Source organism: Rhinolophus hipposideros (genome assembly GCF_964194185.1).
Source record: "Rhinolophus hipposideros genome assembly, chromosome: 21".
NCBI lineage: Eukaryota > Metazoa > Chordata > Mammalia > Chiroptera > Rhinolophidae > Rhinolophus > Rhinolophus hipposideros.
In genome coordinates this window covers 37365973-37383852 of record NC_138067.1, presented here as the reverse complement: position 1 = coordinate 37383852, position 17880 = coordinate 37365973, and the positions used below count along the sequence as shown (strand labels likewise).

Here is a 17880-nt window from a genome sequence, read left to right as displayed (position 1 = left end):
TCGGCACGACAGGGACAGGCACAGAGGAGGCGCATATTAAGTGTATTGAGTGGACCAGCAGAACCTCAAGAAAGGAAGAACCCCAAGGCCAGAAGCCTCCCACAGGGAAGTATAATTAAAAGCACAGGTACAATTTGTTTGGAGAAGGGAGGCCAGCAGAAGTCTTCTCAGCCACCTGCAAGCCCTGAAGGGCTGCCAGCAAGACGAGGGGCCGGTGCTGCTCACCAGTACCAGACCAGAACCAGTGAGAGGTGGTTTACAGGAGCGGATGTGATTCACAAGAAAGATTTTTAATGACCAAAACTTCCCCAAAGCAAAATATGCTGCCCTCTTCCTCCCTTGCTGGAAGAATTTAAACTGAGACAAGATAGCTAGCCGTCTGGGCACCCAGGACCTCTCAGGAAGCAACAAAGTATAGTGGACAAGGGCCAGGGCTCTGGAGACAGACTGCAAAGGTTCCCACCCCGGCTCCTCTACGTGGCAAGGGGCTTCACCACTCTGTGCCTCAGTTTCCAAGTCATTGCTATGGGGAGATGACAGCAGCAACTTAACAGGCTGGGGGTAAAGACTGAATGAGATCATGCACGTACAGTGCTTACAGCAGGGCTTGGCACAGAGTCAGCACCCACTAATGTTAATTACTACTGTTTTTCTTCCTCTGTGGAGCCAGATACTGCTGGCTGCTAACCCAACTGACACTCTCAATTTCCTTCTTCTCTGCTTCCTCCTCAGGAGAGGCTGAAAAGCTAAATGAAATTTCCCACCCTCCTTGGGGTTAGGGGGGCCATGTGACCCCTTTTTGGCCAGTGAGATGTAAGTGGAACCTTCTGGGGGGATTCTGGTAGTACTTAAGCAGTCCAGGAGTGAAAACCACGTGCTGCTAGGGCTGACCCCATCCTCCTGGATCTGGCTGGAGCTGCAGCGGCAACCTCACAACCGTGAGGAGAAGGCCAAGCGAACCAGAGGTTCCAGCCTGAACACCACTCAGCCTCTGAACCGACGTCGGCAGCCAAGTACCTCCAGGTCTGTTGTGATGGGAGAGAAATCAATCCTCGTTTGTTTAAGCTGCTGGGAGCTGGGTTGTCTGTTCTTGCAGCTGTAAGCATTCCTGCCTAATGCACCCACCATGACACAAATGGCCGTGGGTATACAATCATTTGCCAACCTCAGTTCAAGTTCCCGGCTGAGACCCATATTTAGAGGAGGAAGAGTGGAAGGCCGAGCCAGGGCAGTGTTTACCAAAGCTCAGTTGTGTTCCGCCCTTCCTTTTCAGCTGCATCTATGTCTTACCTGTGTAATTATTTACTTAATATTTTAAGTCAACCCATATTTGCACTTAAATATATATGCATATATTTAAAAGGGAATCTACCTTACCATCAAACTGCGAAATTGGAATCTTTTGCTACAAAGGTAACTTAATTAACATAAAATAATAAAACAAACAAAATATATTCATCCACACACCCCTAAAAATGATCTGACATAGCACAATTTGGGTTCAATGGACTAGCAAGAACTCCTTACTGTTGTCTTCTATTGGGGGAAAAAAACATCAGAAGATGTAGCAATACTTGGCATTTCCACAGGGCTGCATGCGCTGCAGAGAAGTAGGGGCTGCCCCTCAGAGAGGGAACACATTTTCCTGTTTGCCACGAATCCCGAATCTGGAAACCCTGATCCAAAGTGAAATCGTTTATTTAGGTCTCCCACTGACGGTGGAAGAATGCGGTCAGGCACCTGCCTCTTTCCCCCCACTCAGGGCCTCCTTAGGGGGACCTGTCGGGCTCATCTTGTCTAAAACCACCCCGATGACTCCCAGCCCGGCCCCTCCCTGCTTGTCTCGTCTCTGCAGTACTCGCCCTCCGTTAACCTGCTTATCTGTTTTCATCCTCCAGGAGAATGTTACGGGAAGGATTTTGTTTGTTTTGATCATTCCTCAATCCCCAGCACCAGTAGGTGCTCAAATGCTTATTTGTTGAGGAAAGGTGAGCAAAGGAAAAAACCCAAATGCCGGAGCAAACGAAACCCCATTCTGCTTTCCAGTTCCCTAAGGTGCTGGTTACCGTGTGGAAAAAAAGGCTGGTTCTCCTGAGGTTTGAGAGGCAATACTAGAAATTCACTCATAACTTGGGATCTTTTACCACGCAGACAAGGAATGAGCTAGATTAAAATGAATATCTATGAAACCATATGTATGCACGTTAATAAACTGAAAGCTGAAATAAAGGAGGAAGAAGGAACAGGTCTTCCTTACAGAATTAATTATGTGGACAATGAATAAATGTAGAAGGAATGAGGGACATACAGAAATCACTATGAGGGAAATACTGCAGTAAAAACTGTTGCAGGCAAGATTCACCTCACCAATGCATGCCCAAGTTAGCAGGAGGAAGTCTGAGGAGAAACAAGTATACTCTCAAAGTACCTCCCCCAAGATATCTATCAATGACAAAGAGAAAAACAGTTATTTTACAGTGGAGAAACCCAGCAGACAGCACCTTAACTAAGTGACCCAGATTCACGTCACCAGTGATAAGATGCGCAGACATACTGGGCCCCCGGCATGGTGCACTGAGGAGGGCACATGACCTCTGAGGTGTTCTGCCAAGTACTGCATAACCTCCAACTAGTCTTGAGAAAACACCAGACAAACCCAGACTGAGACGTTATACAAAATAACAGAGCAGTCCTCCTGCAAAGCGTCAGTCACAAAAGACAAGGAAAAACTAAGGAACCGTTACAGATCAGAGGGGATTAGGACACGTGACAACTAAATGCATTATGGGGTCTGGGGTGGGATCTCAGAACAGAAAAAGGACATCAATGGAAACACTAGTGAAATGTGACTAAAGTCTGGCATTGAGTTCACAGGCTTAGACCAGTGGTAATTTAGACCAGGGGAAGCTGGGTGAAGGGTATATGTGGACTCTACTATTTTTGCAACTTTTTTGTAGGTCTGAAATTCTTTCAAAATAAAAACGTTCATAAAGAATTGTGCTGAAAAGCATCCTTTGATGGAAATCTGCCCCCCAGAGACTGTCCCACAAACAAGCTCCTGGCACCCAATCAGAGCCTTAGGCCAGAATGAAGGAATGTGATGAACCCACTAAATGGCCAAGAGAGAAGTTACTGTCTAGATTCACTCTAGTTCCCAAGGTCTGCTGACGAGTCCCTGTAACTCAGCCAACAACACTCCCTGCGTCCCGAGTAGATGGATGCCAGAATCTTCCACTCTCGCACTTTCCACACCATTAGGGTCTCTTGGTGCTTTGAGGATCAGACCAAGCACCCTCCTTGCATCTTGCCCACACAGGCTGGTGCCCTCCCTGAGGAACACCCCCCTACCAACTGGAATGCCCCATACCCGCGGCCCACTCCCCCACTTAGAACCTATCTCAAAGAAACAAAAAGGGTGTTCACTAGCAAAAAACCAGAAACTCAAAATAACACATTTAAAATCTTTCTGTTACAGGTATTTACCATATTTACATACTTCAATTATGTAGAGATACCTACACTGTATTTTTTTTGCCCGTGGAGAAACAGCACATTCACACAGGGGGAGATGGAGCAATTCTACATCATGACTGTGGTGACGGTTACACAACTGCATGCATTTGTCTAAACTCAAAAAACTGTACACCAAAGAGTGAATGCTACTTTCTGTAAATTTGAAAAATTCCGTTTGAAAAGTTGAAAAAAAAAAAAAAGAAGCGTGCCATACTGATGTACGTTATGAACAAAGATCTCCAGGTACAGTACTGTTGGGGACAGTGGGAAACTGCTACAGAAACATCTATATAACGTGGCTTCTTTCTTTATACAGCAAACTAAAATAATAATACACACAGCCAGGAATGTTCATGTATGGGAGGGAGTTGGGCAGGACACCCACCCAACTACTGACCACAATTACCTCTGAGGGACGTTAGATTTGTGGGTGCAGGGAGGAACAGCGAAGGAGACTTCATCCCTCCCTGGATACTCTTTTGACTACATTTTTCTTTTAATCAAGAGGCTTAGGTGTACCAGTTGTAAGATGTAAGCAAACAGGCAGACTGTACTCACCCTCAGTACGCGCTGGACGCTAGTGTTCCTTGAGGGTCCCAGGAGAGCCGATGTCAAAGGCTGTGCATCTACAGAGAGGAAGAAAATGAGGTTATGTCTTTGGCCACCTCGAGCCTTCCTGCCACCGTATCCATCTGTCATTCACAAGTTCACTCCCTCAACAAATATTTATCGAAAACCTGCTCTGGGCCAGGCACCGTAGGGACACCAGTGACCAAGACAAAGCTGCTGTCCTCAGGGAGCAGACATTCCAGTAGGGGAGGAAGATAATAAACAAACACACAATACAAAATCAGGCAGCTGAGGAGGAGAGTGATGGGGCTGCCACTTCACAGAGCGCTTAGAGAAGACCTGAGGGCACAGAGACCTGAACACAGGAGACCACGGACTGTGTGACTATGTGCGAAAGAGCCTTCTGGGCTGCTGGAACGGGCAGTGCAAAGGACCTGGGGCGCGCATATTTCTGTGGAGAATCTGAGGATGAGCAGGGGGCCTGTGCGCCTGGCGCAGGGTGAGTGAGGTGACAAGAGCAGATGGTAGGCCATTAAGAGGACATTTCCTTAAGACAATTGTGAGGAGAGGCAGAGAAACAGCACTTGACTTGTAACTTTTACATTATTAATTTATGCTTTTGAATATTTGGTACGGTTGTTCATTATTTAAATGGATATTTCATGGAAACTTTACATTATTAATTTATGTTTTTGAATATTTAGTATAGTTGTTCATATTTGAATGGATATTTCATGGACGAATGAATGTCTTCAGGCCATTGTCTGCATAGTTCGTCATCCCTTTTCAGTGCACAGGCCAGGCACTAAGTCAGGGAGATGAGACCTGAGAGGACAACCCAGAACCTTCCTATATTTAATGGCCATTAAATAATAACTCTCTCTCCCTATATGCCAGGTTCTATTCTAGCAAACATGTGCTGACTCATATCTCTCTCCCAATAACCCTAAGAAATAGATACTATTATTATGCGCATGTTACAGATGAGGAAACTGAGGCACAGAGGGGGTAAGGAATCCACTAGCTGAGGCACCCAGCCAGTCAAAAGTATACCATAGCTGGGATGGACCCAGGCAGCTTGGCTCCAGAGCCCGCTCCTGACCACTTACATGGCCAGGTGACACTGTCATGGTGTCCAGCGAAAAGAGGGCTAACTGCAGGCTGGCAATGCCTCCCCGACCCTCTTCCCCAATACTGCTATGTCCAAATGCTACCCACATGCCAAGGCCAAGCTCAAATGCCAGCCAGCTCCTCCAGGAAGTCTCCCAGGAAGGAAACCTTGCAAGCAACTAGCCAACTTTCCAGAGTCCAGGAATCAGGACAGTTTCAATAATCTTGTCCCTCAGGGCTCCTGGAGAAGTCAAAAGGGGTTCTTAATCCTTCTCATGCTAGGGACTCCTATTGACAGCCTGGTAAAGAAGGGTGTGGATTTCTTCTCAGAATCATGTTTTTAAATGTATAAAATACAATGCACAGGATTACAAAGGAAACCAATTATATTCAGGTATCAAAATATCTGTAAAACACAACCAAATTAATATATGTGCTTCTTTATGAATGCTTTAAATGATGAGATCTCAGTGGTGGGTCCAATAACTATAGTAATTTGGAAACAGATGAGTGTTATAATATATTGCGATATCTGCAACAACTATAATGTGATATGGAAATATCCGTGATTTCTAGTAGTGACCAAGTCACAGGTGTGGCTAATACACCTTTCTTAGCTTGTGGCCCTCATTCAAAAGTAAAGAAAATGCTAAATTTCAGTTAGTTGGTAGAGAAAATAAAGATGCAATTTTTCCCAGCCGAATTCACGATCCTCTAAACTCCATCCAAGGGCCCTTCAAGGGACCATGGTCCTGAGATTAAGAGCCCCTAAGCTGGACCTGAGACAGGGGAAAGGTGGAACATGTTCCCAGGGAAGACAACTGGGCGGGGGGCAGACTTAGATCCTGTGGACGTCGACGGGAAGGGGTCCTGAGCACTGGCTGTTTGGGCTCACACTGCATCCGTTTCCTTTTCTGGGTTAGCCCCCTGAACCTCATCTTTCCCACTCAACCCATGGAATTCCTGTGGGAATGACTCTACCCATGAGTTGGTAGGGAAGGGGGCACACGATCCATGCCTGGCTAATAAAGCCACTGCACCCCCTCTTCCCTGCCCCTGGGCTCAGAGATTGCTCAGGGTGGCCCTCGCATTGAAGCCAGGTTGATAAGGTCCAATAAACACTAGTCCCAGGACATGTGCTGGGACTATGGGGAAAGAGATTATTTCCCCTCGGAATGCTAAAGTGGTTAAATATACACATGGAGCTGCCTGAGAGTCATGAGATTAAAACCAACACAGAGATATGCAGAGCCAGGAAGCAAAAGAACACAGGGTCCTGGCAACCTTAGGTGAGGTCCTGGATCCGGCCATGCCTGAAGCCGTTCCATGTACAATGTCCCACGTTGTAAGAACACACATTTCCTTTCATACTTAAGCTTGTTGACCTGGATTTCTATCTGTTCACACAAGGAAATGACTCTCAACTAACACAGAAGGTCAGAGGTGAATGCAGATGTTGACTCCCATAGCTCACTACCAAGCCACTTAGGAAAGCACAAAATAAAATTAGAAACAGTTACTATACATAGAAACAGCAAATACAGAAAAACACACAGTTTAAAAACTCAGAAATAGCCTCGTAGGTCGTTGCTATCCCTAAGCTGGTCATTGAAGCCCTAACAATTTCGCTTTTCAAGATGCTCGGCAGGACAGGAGGGAACTAGAAGCACCCAGAACACTTTCCTTCATCACCAGACTTCCTGGGATGATCAGAAAGCCCCTGCAATAAAGCTCCTGTAAAATTTTAATAGCTGCCTTTTAAATTGCAGTGGAAATTGCTTTTCTGCCACTCTCACTTCCCCCCTTTTCTTTCTCTAGAGTAATGCACATGGCTCTTTAAAGACACATCCGCAACAGTGTGCAATGGTGCCCCATCTCTCCTGGCTGGGAATCTACTTCCTGCCAACTGGAGGAAGCGGTCATGTCTATCAGTCTGGGGTCCCTCAAACATGGGAGGGGCCGCATCACAGAGGAAAATGCCAAGGGATTGTGGAAATGGCAGCAAAGGTGGGCTACAGGGCCAGGAATTCAGCCAGGAATCCACATGTCCCAGAATCCTCCTCACGCCACCTGAGAAGGGAGTATGCCCTGGAGTTGACTCAGCAGTCCCAGCACACCCACCAGAGCAACAGCGCTGGCCCACCTGTCACACACATTACACTCACAGGGCCGAGCAACTCACTTCCCAGGGTTTACATCAAGAAACAGAATCCCAAATAAAAGAACCTGCGGTTGAAAGGGTACCCTGGTGTGACTCCTAGACTGAATGGCTCCTCCCCTAATCCACGGCGATTGGTTCTGGGAGAAACACATGATCCAAGCAGGGCCAATCAGAGTTTACCCTGGAAATTTTACTGGAATTACTGGGGAAAAGGGATGGGACGTAAGGTAGGGGTTCCTGAGGGCTACTTTGTCACCTGGAAGGTGGCAGTGGGGCACCTGAGAATGAAGTCAAAGCTGAGAGAGGCAGAGCTCAAAAGTGGAGGAGGGCAGAACCCTGACAAGAATACCAGAGTACTGACTCCAGTTAGGCCAGCTCTGGGATTTTTCAGGTCCTGGAGTCATTAACTTCCCTTTGCAGTTTAAGCGAGTTTGAGTTGGGGAGATTCTATCATTTACAACAGAAATAACGGACTGCTAGAACTGGCAGGGACCTCAGAAATCAATACAGTGCTCCTTCAAGTTTGGGTGAAATGGTCCTTCTAAGAAGCTGACAAAATAAAACTATGTCGTGTCTCTCCAGAAAAACACACACACAACAACACAAAATACGTTTTTCAAGGATATCAAAGATCTCTGAAGCTCCTGTCTATAGGAACTGGGTGAAGAATGCCTTGATCTAGTCCCATCTGTCCACTGGATGGAAACTGAGGTTCAGAATGCTTAAATGAGTTGTCTGGGGCCCGGGCCTCCCTACAGCCCCAGGGGGTTCCATCTTGAACTCCACTGAGTACGGTCGTCATGGGAAAATCAGGGATGGAGTAGGTGAAGCTCCAGGCCCCACACCCCCATTAACCTACAGCAGCTCTCCTTTTTTCTGTTTTATAAAATACGCTTTCAGGGAAGTGTCTGACCAAGTTCCATCACTTCACAATCACCATACGGAAAACCAATCTCTTACTATCACATTTCAAAGTACAGTTGATCCTTGAACAACCACACAGTTGAAATTCTGTGTACATATAACTTTTGACTCTACAGTTGGGCCTTCCCATCCGTGGATTCCACCAACCACGGATGGAAAACAGTTATTTTGATATGCAGTTGGGAATCCAAGGTTGGGAAATCACGGTGGGGAATGTAAAAATCCTGGCAGGTTTTGATCCTCATGGAAAGCCCGTGGAGCAGGCATCATCCCATGGGTCCTGCAAGGTGCTTCCGTGGGGCCCGCCAGCGGGGTGTGGCTCTCTTGACCCCAAGGCAGCCATGCACCGGGGCCTTTCTATCCTTACTTCTGGACCTGATATTTCTAATCTTCCCTAGTACTTCCATCTACTCATATGGAAAGGCTCACCCACGCACACACCTCACCACTCTCTTTTACGTGGTCCTCCCCAAAGACCAAGTCAGAAGCGGGTGGCTAATCTGACCAGTCAGAGACTGTGACTGTTGCTGGCACCTGCTTGCCCAATGGGCAAGTTATTAGCCCCCAAAGCTGGGCCTACCAGCTCTTTTCTCTCCCTGTGCCGAGGTGGCAGCGGCTCTTTCTGCTTCCTGTCTTGGAGCAGGACAAACAGCCTGGGCAGTGTTCACCCATCCTCTAAGAAGGCCTGGCCACACATACCCTCCTGACCAAGTGCTGATGGGGGCAGCCAGGCCTTTCTTCTCCATGTGAGTGGCTGATCCAGGCACTGAGATCTGAGGTAAAGGAGAACCACACCCACCCACTGGGGCCTTTTGCCTTAAGCTGCGTTCTCCTTTCTAGGTTTTACCAGAGCCTCATATTGAGGCATCAAGGACTTATATACAAATGACATGGTTCAATTATTTTTCACTTAGAGAAGATTCCATTACACCCACCCCCATCCTGTCTTCAAAATAGTGACTCAGGAAAATATCTGTCATTCAACTGCCTCGACCCACCTGCCAACAAGGAAAAGCTGCTAGGTGAAGAAAGGACTTTGCCTTGGGAAAATCTAGGCCCTTGACCACTATACATATGGCAGCTGCTGAGATCATCTTGCAATTAATCACGTTTTCTCTTACGACCTATATTCTATTAATAATACACACCAACGATTTAGCCCTGGTTCTTTCACTGATTGATTGATTCAGTCCAGAGTATGACTAAGGTTGGGTGACTGACTTCCAGGGGCTCATATCCTGTTTCCCACTCCCTAACCCCAAAGGTAAGAATCGTGGTACAGGGCTTGAAGGACTTCACTGAGCAATGCCAGGGGGCTGGTAACTGTCCTGCCTCCAGCCCAGCCCAAGTAGCTCGGTGGCAGAGCGGCTCAGGACTGACCTCTGCAGAGAAACTGCTCCGGGAAGCAACAATCGTGACTGTTTCAGGCACAGCGGACTGGCTAAAATGTCATGCTGAAACCACCACCAGTGCTGGAGTTGTGCAGTTAGGGGAGCTCTCAGTCACTGCGGGTGGGAGCATATCCTGGAACAGACATTTTGAGAGAACAGCTGGCAATTTCTTGTAAAGAGGAAGAGACAGTAACCTCATTGACACGCTTCACGGTCAACACTGACGGGTGTGGGATTCCCTGTCCAGTTCCCAGACCTATGTGGCACTGCAAATAAGTTCTCATTCTGATGGGTAACCTGAGGGTTTTGCTATGATTTTACTGCATACCAGGCACTGTTTTCAGTTCTTTAACTATCGGCTCATTTAACCCTCACACCAACCCTGTGATGTAGGGTCTACGAGCATCCATCCCCCCACCTCCGTCAACAGACCACAACATGAGGCACAGCGAGGCAGCTCGCTCGAGATCACACGCAGCGAACAGGTGGCACAGCCAAGAGGGTTGTGAGCCCAGGGACCTGGCTCCAGCACCACCAACAATGCCACTTCCCAAACACAGCAGTTAGAAGAGCATGGGTTCAGCCTTGAAACCTGTCTGACTCTACGTTCAGAAATCAATTGCAGATGGATCAAAGAAAGACCCAAACGCAAAAGGAAAAACATGTGTGTCTAGAAGGTCACACAGGAACGTATCTTCATGTTGAGGCAGGCAAAGATTTCTCACTCAGGGATTGTGAGCAAGGGTTTGCTCTCCTCACACAAAGGGTCAGATTCATCACACAGTCTGTCCTCTCTTCTCCAGGCTTCCGTTTTCCAGCTTGGAATGTGGGTGTAATAGCTGGATTTGAGAGGGTCCCTCTTATCCTCAGGACACTACTCTGGCAGAACAGAAGGGCTGAACTCTTGGGGTGCCCCGGCCTCCTGGGGAAGGCCCAATAGCCATCTATCTTGTGGCCATGAGGGGGCCAGAGTCAGAGCAGCGCTGGCATTAACTCTGACAAGCCACTGAGCCACATCCTCTCCCGCCACTTCTATGCCACAAACAACCTCCTAGGTGTTGAAGAGACAGTGCCACTGGTGTATTGATACTTGCAGCTGAGTGCACTCCTAACTGCACCTGTTACAGTCAGGCTCCAGCAGACACATGCTGTGCCGCTACCCTGGAGAGTCTGAAAAAAGCTGGTAACATGGATCTGAAGGTGTCTCAAAAAGACTGGACTCAGAGATGAACTTCGGGCAATCTTTGGGAAGATGTCCACCACGCACAGCTGATCAGGGGTATCTAGAGATGACTTGGTGCCTGAATTTATTCTCAGAGGAGCTGGACTGGGATCAGCTTTCTTTCTCTGCCCCCAGACTTCTAAGAGCAGCCGGGGAGCATATGATTTTAAAGGCCAAGACCAGTCTACTGGCCCCAGGCTGCCTGGCTGGGGAAATCCTGCATAGCTTGTGAATCCTTTTTCCTCCTGTCACCAGGCATTTGCTAGACAGGCCAACCATTAAGGCCCTTCCTGCACTCCTATAAAAACAGCTCGTCACTGTGGTTTCGACTGCTAAATGCTTTACCACAAAGCACTCTCCAGATCCCAGCTAATCAAATGCAAGACAGAATAGTGGTCAATGTACCAAAATAGGTCAGGTTTATTTTTTATTCCTCTTATTCATAACATATTGAAAGGGAAGAATGAAAACAACACTATTAACAGTGAGAACGTCTATGGTTACTTAACCTCTCTGTGCCTCGGTTTCCTCATCTATAAAACAGGGATAAGAATAGGGTTGCTACGAGGATTAAGGAAATTCCTCCATGAAAAATGTTTAGAGCAGGACCTATCATGTAATAACTGTTCAATAAAGGTGAGCTACCATTGTTTTTATTGCTGGCAACACAGTGAGTTTACTGGACTGAAGGCCCTTGAGAAGAATCAAAATCCACCCTCTGGTGAACCAGACAGAGAAAGGCGTTGCCCTGATTCTGTCCACTTAGGGAAGGAGGGAGGCTTGAAGGGCCAGGCCAGTGAGCAGAAGCTGCCTGCCATGGCTCAGGGTGCTGCTGGTGGGAAATGGACCTACTGGATGTTCGCTGCCCACCCAGTAGCCCTTCTTCCCTCTCTCTGCTATTGGCAGCCAAGTGTACTTTCAAATAATACTGTGGTCTTACACAGCAGATGACCAACGGGGCAGCATTCTACACCAGAGAAATCTTTCCAGTAACCTGCCACCAATTCAAGTGTCCTCATGCCTTAGGACCCTTGCTCTTTCCTCAACACCAGGTAGAAAGCTAGACACAGAATTTCCCACAGATTGGGGATATAATCCTTTTGCCTTAGGAGAAGGTGAAATGAGAACTGTATCAGATACACTGAGTCATTCATTCAGCAATTATTAAGTGCGTGTGAGGGAGGGACTAGATATAGTGAACAAAAGCAGATAGCGTGCCTGACCTTACAAAGCTGACAGTCCAGAACAGGGGAGAGAAAACAAACAAACAGGTAAACAAATACACATATAAGTACAAATGGTGAGGAGTGCCACACAGAAAACCCAGAACTTAAAGAGAAAGGAGAAAGAAGCTATGTGAAAAATGGGAAATGGGAGTAAGAATATTCCAGAATGTCCACCAACTGCAGAATGGATAAACGAGACATGGTACATCCACACGGGGAATATTATTCATCCCTAAAAAGAGCGAAGTTCTGATTCATGTACAACACGGATGAGCACAGAGAACACTGCGCTGAGAGAAAGAAGCCGGTCACAGTAGACTGTGCACACTCTGTGTGACTCACTTACATGAAATGTACAGAACAGGCAAACCCAGAGAGACAGCAAGTACATCATCAGTGGCTGCCAGGGGCTGGGAGGAAGTGGCAACTGGGGGAGAGAGATTGCTCACGGTTACAGGGCTTCTTCTGGGGCCGAGGGACATGCACTGGAGTTAGATACTAGTGACGGTTGCACCTCTTGTAAGTACACCAAACCCTCTGAGTTGTACACTTTGAAAGGGTAAGTTTTACCACATGAGAATTGTATCTCAATTAAAAGGCATTCAAAGGGCTATCGAACTGAATTACTGGATTGGTAATAAAGTCTCTAATGAAAGCTAAAAAAAAAAAAAAAAAGAGTATTCCAGGAGATGGAGGAGGATGCATGAGTCTGTTCAAAAGAAGTCACGGGAGGCCCGTGTGGCTGGACGGCTGCGGGGAAGGAGGGTGTGCGATGAGATGGGGCTGTGTGAGCTACGGTCAGCCATGTGATCTTAGTCTAAGGATGGTGGGAAGCAGGGGAACGATGTGCTCCGATTTACATTTTTGAAAGATTCCTCTGGCTGCTGCTGCACAGAGACTGCCGGAGGTGCGGGGGGTGGGGGTTTCGGAGAGGCAGGGAGAAGCGTGAGGTGGCTGCTGTGACATCCAAGGAAAGGTGGTGGTGGCTGGGACCGGGGGAGGACAGCGGACTCAGAAGGAGGAGGCATGTGAAGGTCTCTTTCAGATCAAACGGGCTTCCCAATGGATTGACGATGGGGTGTGAGCAGAAAAGGGAGATTCAAGAATGATCTTCACATGGTCTCATGAGTTTTTTCCAAAGTGGTTTTCTGCTAGAATCAAACTGTGCCTAGCTCAACAAGAGCAGCCAAATGCCTGTAAACTAATTGAATAAATGAACAGTCACTGCCCGTATTTTTGTAGGGCACATTTTTGCATTTTTAATAAAGATGTGAATTCTCTCTCCCTCCCTGCACATGCGCACGCACGCATACACACACACACACCCCCCTATACCTATATGTCTATACCTATACCTACCGTGTTTCCCCAAAAATAAGACCTAGCCAGACAATCAGCTCTCATGCATCTTTTGGAGCAAAAATTAATATAGGCACGTTGTTATGTTATGTTGTAATGCTGTGTTGTGTTGTGTTGTGTTGTGTTGTGATGTGACGTGATGTGATGTTGACTAGGTCTTATATTATAGTAAAATAAGACCGGGTCTTACATTAATTTTTGCTCCAAAAGATGCATTAAAGGTGATTGTCCGGCTAGGTCTTATTTTCGGGGAAACAAGGTATATCTGTATATCTATCTAAACGTAACATCCTTACCTATACCTGTTTCTCTCCTATCCACTGGTAGATAGTGGTCCACTAGACACCATCAATTACCCATCTGCTCAAACCAGAAACCTGAGGGTTATTCTTTTATATACCGGGAGTACCAAAAAAATGTATACAAATGGACACTTTGGGCAACGTTGCTCAAGCAGTAGGTTGCCGTAATCAGAAGTGTCTAGATGCTGATGGTAACCGCTTTGAGCACCTCTTGTAATTGCAGAAGTCAAACGTGACTTGTATTCATTTTTTGTTATCGGTATATATTGAGTATTACAATTTTAATACAGTTTTCCTTTCTTAAAATGTGTGTACATGTTTTTTGGCACCCTCTGTATATACACATACCCTAAGCAAGACAGAGCTGCTGAGTCAGTTAACAACTAGGTCCTTCCTTCTCTGAGGGGGTCAGAGGAATAGATAAGCTAGTGAGAAGTGAGCTCTCTGTTCCGATGAACCTGTAGGAGAGGAGAGACAGCAAGACAGGCGGCTCCAGAGACAGGAAGTGTCATCTTTCTTTCTGGTATGGGCAGGGAGGAGTATGGGAGAGTCAAGCACTATGAATAAAAGTGGTTTAGTCAGGGAGGTCAATTTGATCTTTATGTCTTTCCCTTCAAGAACATCCACCACAGTTGAAGTCTAGCAAGAGACAAGTTATGACCCAAAGGGGTCCTGAGCCCCAGCACACTGACAGCCACATCCATTCTGAGGGGAACACCAAAACCCTGGAAGAATGCATCCTACCCTGGAACTAGAGAGGGCCACCACGGTCACAGACCAGGTGCAAACAGTGCCCTTGGAGCTGTACAGTGCAACGGTCCTGTGGGGATGAGTCCACCAAGAGCCTGCCTTCCAGGCCCACTGTCCCCAGCAACAGGGCTCCACTGGGTGGCTCTGCGTGTGGGGATTGGGGTGGACACAAGGGAAGTTGATGCCTGCGCTGCCTGACCCTTGAAGCTTCATCTGGAACACAGCCAGGGACCTGATGCTTTGACCTTGGCGTTTCTGTAATTCCTCCGTGTCATCCTCACAAGTGGCAGACTTGGTGGCACTGCAGGCTTCCCACAGCTGACGGAACTCTGTGCTTATTTCATTCTACCAAACAGCGGGGAAGTCGGTCAAACTGCCTGTCACGGTCACTTGGAAGTTACTTCTCACCAGAGGTCCAGATGGCCACTTACCAACACCAAGGCCATGGCTCTCCACTCGTGGGATGGAGTACCCTCCCACGGATCCTGACCAACCTGTGAAATTCGCTTCGACCAAAACTGACGACGCTGCAAAGTCTCCCAGACAGAATGCCAGGCTAAGTAGGCCACGTGGTGTGGAAGAGAACGGAGTCCCCATTCCATGGACACCCGCCACTCAATCGCAACATGAAGACATAGTCTTTGTCATTGTGTTTTACATGAATAGATCGTATCATATTTACGTCTCTGAATCTTGCTTTCTTTTAAATACAACACAGAAATGCCTCCCAATCAACTAGCAATGCTCAGACCCACTCTTTTTAGCAGCTGATACTCCACAGTATGGGCGCCATACTCTACTTCATCAGTCCCTGAAGAACTGGGGCCCTTTTTGCTGTTGCGTAGTCTCAGGAGTGGCATGCTGCATCAAAGACTATTTATGGAATATTACATAGTTATAGTGTAGAATGGTTTCCAAGATCAAAGTATAGAACTGTATGTATAATATGTTCTTTTTTCTATTGAGTACCTCTGGAAGAACATACCTGAAGTGGGTGTTCCCACGGGAGGAGAGCTGGGTGACAATGGATAAGGGAGGGAGACTTACTTTCCCTCGTACATCTATTTTGTGTGTGTGTGCCGTCTGAATATTTTATCGTGGGCATGTACTGCTCATTCAAAACTAAATAAATAACTAATTTTTCCAGGCTGTCTTCTAAAAAGGTTGCAGTGATTCACACGTCCTCCAGCAACTTGGGAGACTCCTGAGTTGAGCTCATTAATGCCCTATATTTTTCTCCTTCAAGGCTGTCTCTCCTCCATCCCCCCACCCCCTCTTTTGACCTGGGACAAGCTGAAACATGTCAAATTTTACCTGCTCGTGAGCTAATTCCTCCTATTCTACAGCCCTTGGGCAAGCAGAAGGCAACTCCCAGATTTGCTCACTTGGATAAGTCAGTCTAGCTGGCACCTCCCAGCAGCACGAGAGAGAAACCCAAGCAAGGATGGGAGCCAGGTCTTCTTCAGGGACCTGAGGGCACGGATGGCAGAAAGAGACAGGCACAGGGGCTCTCTCCCCTCACATGCCCGCAGGACACACTATTTTAAACGCATGTTGGCGGCGCTGCCCTCACTAGCTAAGAGGCCTAGAGTCCCCTAAATGCCCAAAGTCTCTCAGGGAGGCCTGCCGCAGCAGCTGCTGCCCGTGGGACCTGAACTCTCAAGAACAAGGTCAGAGATGAGAACCAGGAGGGACCAGGGGACAAAGATCACAGAGGAGTCAGGCTCATACAAACAAGAGGCCTTCTCGTTCACTTCCTACAGGCCAGTCACCTTCCACGCCTGGCCCAGAACTAAATGCCTCGCCAGTCACTGCTTTCAAGCCCCACTGTGACTCCTGCGACAGGAAAACAAAGATGACCTAGTGTGCAGACAGCGACGTCCCTGAGTTCAGTGGCAACTCCAACAGCTGGCTGCAGTTCTGGACTAACCGTGAAGGGGAGGGGACTGAACATGGCGGGATGAGAAAGCAGCTTGGGAGACGGTGGGGGATGGGAGAGCACGAGACAACGACTCAAAATCGGCAGCAAGTCCGCACCGCTCAGGTGGTGGATTCAGGTCAGGGGCTACCCACTTTTGCAGCCCACACTCCAGCCTGAGCTGAGCGCAGCACAGAGGAGGCCCCAGCCTTATTGAGATTGAATGGTTTCCTCTACCTGGAATGCCCTGGCCCTCGGTGCTTCAAGACTTGGCTCAGCATGGCTGTGTGCATGTGGGTGTTGGCTGACAGCCTCTGTGAGGCCAGCAAAGGGGAGGAGAGACAACTTGATTGTCCCCCAGCAGAGATGGGCCAACAAACTAATGCAGATACTCAGCGGAAGGAACCCTTTATGTCTCTCCTTCCCTTATTCTCCAAGTGCAGTTGCCACTACCTCCAAAATATATCCTAAATCCATCTCCTTTCCCCTCCTACCACCATCAATCTTTCACCTGAACAACTCCAACAGATCCCCCCACTGGTCTCCCGGAGTCCACTCTTCACTTCTAGATTCTATCCTTCACACACAGCCCGAGGGATCAAGGTAGACAGGGATGATGACATGAGACTGCTTTCCAGCTCAACATCTCAACACCTCTCAGACCTCATTCTCTCCCACTTCACGCATCGTCCAATTGCGCCCACCTCACAGGCCTCGTTTCCCTTCTAAGCTTAATCCTACCCCAGGGCCTTTGTACATTTTGCCCTCGCTATTCTCAGGGCTGGCTTCTTCCTGCCAGGCAGGCCTCCCTGTGACAGTACTCATACACAGCAGTGAGTAGGCATAAAATCTAACTATGCACAATGCCACGCACATCTCACAGACATAACGTTGAACAGAAAGGCCAGACGCAAAAGAGCATTTACATCAAGTATGACTACAGGTACATAAAGCTCAAAGTCAGACGTGAGACGTCAAGAGAGGGGTTTTGCTTGGAACAGAGGAGCAACTGGAAGGAACTTCTGAGAGCTGGAAATGTTTTTAGAGCTGGTTACATGAGTGTGTTCAGTTAGTAAAAGTTCACCTAGCTGCACACTTCTGATAATATGCCCTTGCCCTTTCCTGCATGTATATTACAGTTTAATGCAATGTTTAAAGAATGAAACAGTTTGGCTGCCCATAATCCTTCCTATGATTTGAAAATTTCCCGCCTATGAGCCTTGAAGGGAGGCTGGACCCCACGGCTTTGTAATAGTGAAATATTACAAAGGCCAGGAAATGGCTCTCACAGTCTCTCTTGCAGCTAGGCCATGGGTGCAGGATCTTGGCTCTACTCAGCAGATGTCCCCGCCCTCCATGGCTTCAGAACCAGGGCTTATTTACCTTGGTGTCTGGAGCCCAGAGCTGTAGCCTGGCACATGAGAAGGGCTCCTG

The 17880-nt window shown here is 47.7% G+C and overlaps 1 protein-coding gene across 6 annotated transcripts in view; it reads right to left on the bottom strand.

Moving 5' to 3' along the window:
• SIPA1L3 (signal induced proliferation associated 1 like 3) overlaps positions 1–17880 on the bottom strand; it is a 270995-nt gene that overhangs the window by 128813 nt on the left and 124302 nt on the right. For all 6 annotated transcript variants that reach the window (XM_081031969.1, XM_081031970.1, XM_081031968.1 and 3 more), the window contains one exon: positions 4072–4139. The gene's annotated coding sequence lies outside the window, so the exon portion shown is untranslated. The remainder of the gene's footprint in view (positions 1–4071; positions 4140–17880) is intronic.